This window comes from Hypomesus nipponensis, chromosome 15 (genome assembly GCF_054491055.1).
Source record: "Hypomesus nipponensis isolate SF chromosome 15, ASM5449105v1, whole genome shotgun sequence".
In the NCBI taxonomy this organism is placed as follows: Eukaryota; Metazoa; Chordata; class Actinopteri; order Osmeriformes; family Osmeridae; genus Hypomesus; species Hypomesus nipponensis.
Genome location: NC_140375.1, coordinates 392,501 through 395,000, shown reverse-complemented (window position 1 = coordinate 395,000; position 2,500 = coordinate 392,501). Strand labels below are relative to the sequence as shown.

The 2,500-nt window shown below is 47.6% G+C and overlaps 7 non-coding genes and 2 pseudogenes across 7 annotated transcripts; all 9 read right to left on the bottom strand.

The window, feature by feature from the left end:
- Positions 1-6: 6 nt before the first annotated feature.
- Positions 7-125, bottom strand: LOC146255976 (5S ribosomal RNA; annotated as a pseudogene).
- A 156-nt stretch (positions 126-281) lies between these two features.
- LOC146255975 (5S ribosomal RNA) lies at positions 282-400 on the bottom strand. Its single transcript, XR_014731384.1, has one exon. It is a non-coding gene; the product is annotated as a 5S ribosomal RNA (ribosomal RNA).
- Positions 401-578: 178 nt separating this feature from the next.
- On the bottom strand, positions 579-687 carry LOC146255974 (5S ribosomal RNA; annotated as a pseudogene).
- A 172-nt stretch (positions 688-859) lies between these two features.
- On the bottom strand, positions 860-978 carry LOC146255973 (5S ribosomal RNA). Its single transcript, XR_014730475.1, has one exon. It is a non-coding gene; the product is annotated as a 5S ribosomal RNA (ribosomal RNA).
- Positions 979-1,160: 182 nt separating this feature from the next.
- LOC146255972 (5S ribosomal RNA) lies at positions 1,161-1,279 on the bottom strand. Its single transcript, XR_014731382.1, has one exon. It is a non-coding gene; the product is annotated as a 5S ribosomal RNA (ribosomal RNA).
- Positions 1,280-1,455: 176 nt separating this feature from the next.
- Positions 1,456-1,574, bottom strand: LOC146255971 (5S ribosomal RNA). The gene has a single exon (XR_014731381.1). It is a non-coding gene; the product is annotated as a 5S ribosomal RNA (ribosomal RNA).
- A 192-nt stretch (positions 1,575-1,766) lies between these two features.
- On the bottom strand, positions 1,767-1,885 carry LOC146255970 (5S ribosomal RNA). The gene has a single exon (XR_014731380.1). It is a non-coding gene; the product is annotated as a 5S ribosomal RNA (ribosomal RNA).
- A 164-nt stretch (positions 1,886-2,049) lies between these two features.
- Positions 2,050-2,168, bottom strand: LOC146255969 (5S ribosomal RNA). Its single transcript, XR_014731379.1, has one exon. It is a non-coding gene; the product is annotated as a 5S ribosomal RNA (ribosomal RNA).
- A 174-nt stretch (positions 2,169-2,342) lies between these two features.
- Positions 2,343-2,461, bottom strand: LOC146255968 (5S ribosomal RNA). Its single transcript, XR_014731378.1, has one exon. It is a non-coding gene; the product is annotated as a 5S ribosomal RNA (ribosomal RNA).
- Positions 2,462-2,500: the final 39 nt, after the last annotated feature.

Below are 2,500 nucleotides of genomic sequence, written 5' to 3'. Positions count from 1 at the left end.
CAAAAGAGCATACAGCACCTGGTATTCCCAGGCGGTCTCCCATCCAAGTACTAACCAGGCCCGACCCTGCTTAGCTTACGAGATCAGACGAGATCGGGCGTTGCCAGGCTGGTATGGCCGTACGAAATAAGTTGACAACCATAGGCTACTTATCCATATACAGATTTGGCAATTGACAATGCAAGGTGGTCTCTCTCTCGTGTCAAAATGAAAACAGCTTCCAGCCCCTTTCATGAAGGACTACTTGTGCATATTGCAAGATTTCAGTTTCTAAGTGAATGAGCATACAGCACCTGGTATTCCCAGGCGGTCTCCCATCCAAGTACTAACCAGGCCCGACCCTGCTTAGCTTCCGAGATCAGACGAGATCGGGCGTTGCCAGGCTGGTATGGCCGTACGAAATAAGTTGACAACCATAGGCTACTTATCCATATACAGATTTGGCAATTGACAATGCAAGGTGGTCTCTCTCTCTCTCTCTCTCTCTCGTGTCAAAATGAAAACAGCTTCCAGCCCCTTTCATGAAGGACTACTTGTGCATATTGCAAGATTTCAGTTTCTAAGTGAATGAGCAAAAGAGCATACAGCACCTGGTATTCCCAGGCGGTCTCCCATCCAAGTACTAACCAGGCCCGACCCTGCTTAGCTTCCGAGATCGGGCGTTGCCAGGCTGGTATGGCCGTACGAAATAAGTTGACAACCATAGGCTACTTATCCATATACAGATTTAGCAATTGACAATGCAAGGTGGTCTCTCTCTCTCTCTCTCGTGTCAAAATGAAAACAGCTTCCAGCCCCTTTCATGAAGGACTACTTGTGCATATTGCAAGATGTCAGTTTCTAAGTGAATGAGCAAAAGAGCATACAGCACCTGGTATTCCCAGGCGGTCTCCCATCCAAGTACTAACCAGGCCCGACCCTGCTTAGCTTCCGAGATCAGACGTGATCGGGCGTTGCCAGGCTGGTATGGCCGTACGAAATAAGTTGACAACCATAGGCTACTTATCCATATACAGATTTAGCAATTGACAATGCAAGGTGGTCTCTCTCTCTCTCTCTCTCTCTCTCTCGTGTCAAAATGAAAACAGCTTCCAGCCCCTTTCATGAAGGACTACTTGTGCATATTGCAAGATTTCAGTTTCTAAGTGAATGAGCAAAAGAGCATACAGCACCTGGTATTCCCAGGCGGTCTCCCATCCAAGTACTAACCAGGCCCGACCCTGCTTAGCTTCCGAGATCAGACGAGATCGGGCGTTGCCAGGCTGGTATGGCCGTACGAAATAAGTTGACAACCATAGGCTACTTATCCATATACAGATTTAGCAATTGACAATGCAAGGTAGTCTCTCTCTCTCTCTCTCTCTCGTGTCAAAATGAAAACAGCTTCCAGCCCCTTTCATGAAGGACTACTTGTGCATATTGCAAGATTTCAGTTTCTAAGTGAATGAGCAAAAGAGCATACAGCACCTGGTATTCCCAGGCGGTCTCCCATCCAAGTACTAACCAGGCCCGACCCTGCTTAGCTTCCGAGATCAGACGAGATCGGGCGTTGCCAGGCTGGTATGGCCGTACGAAATAAGTTGACAACCATAGGCTACTTATCCATATACAGATTTAGCAATTGACAATGCAAGGTAGTCTCTCTCTCTCTCTCTCTCTCTCTCTCTCTCTCTCTCGTGTCAAAATGAAAACAGCTTCCAGCCCCTTTCATGAAGGACTACTTGTGCATATTGCAAGATGTCAGTTTCTAAGTGAATGAGCAAAAGAGCATACAGCACCTGGTATTCCCAGGCGGTCTCCCATCCAAGTACTAACCAGGCCCGACCCTGCTTAGCTTCCGAGATCAGACGAGATCGGGCGTTGCCAGGCTGGTATGGCCGTACGAAATAAGTTGACAACCATAGGCTACTTATCCATATACAGATTTAGCAATTGACAATGCAAGGTGGTCTCTCTCTCTCCCTCTCGTGTCAAAATGAAAACAGCTTCCAGCCCCTTTCATGAAGGACTACTTGTGCATATTGCAAGATTTCAGTTTCTAAGTGAATGAGCATACAGCACCTGGTATTCCCAGGCGGTCTCCCATCCAAGTACTAACCAGGCCCGACCCTGCTTAGCTTCCGAGATCAGACGAGATCGGGCGTTGCCAGGCTGGTATGGCCGTACGAAATAAGTTGACAACCATAGGCTACTTATCCATATACAGATTTAGCAATTGACAATGCAAGGTGGTCTCTCTCTCTCTCTCTCTCGTGTCAAAATGAAAACAGCTTCCAGCCCCTTTCATGAAGGACTACTTGTGCATATTGCAAGATTTCAGTTTCTAAGTGAATGAGCAAAAGAGCATACAGCACCTGGTATTCCCAGGCGGTCTCCCATCCAAGTACTAACCAGGCCCGACCCTGCTTAGCTTCCGAGATCAGACGAGATCGGGCGTTGCCAGGCTGGTATGGCCGTACGAAATAAGTTGACAACCATAGGCTACTTATCCATATACAGA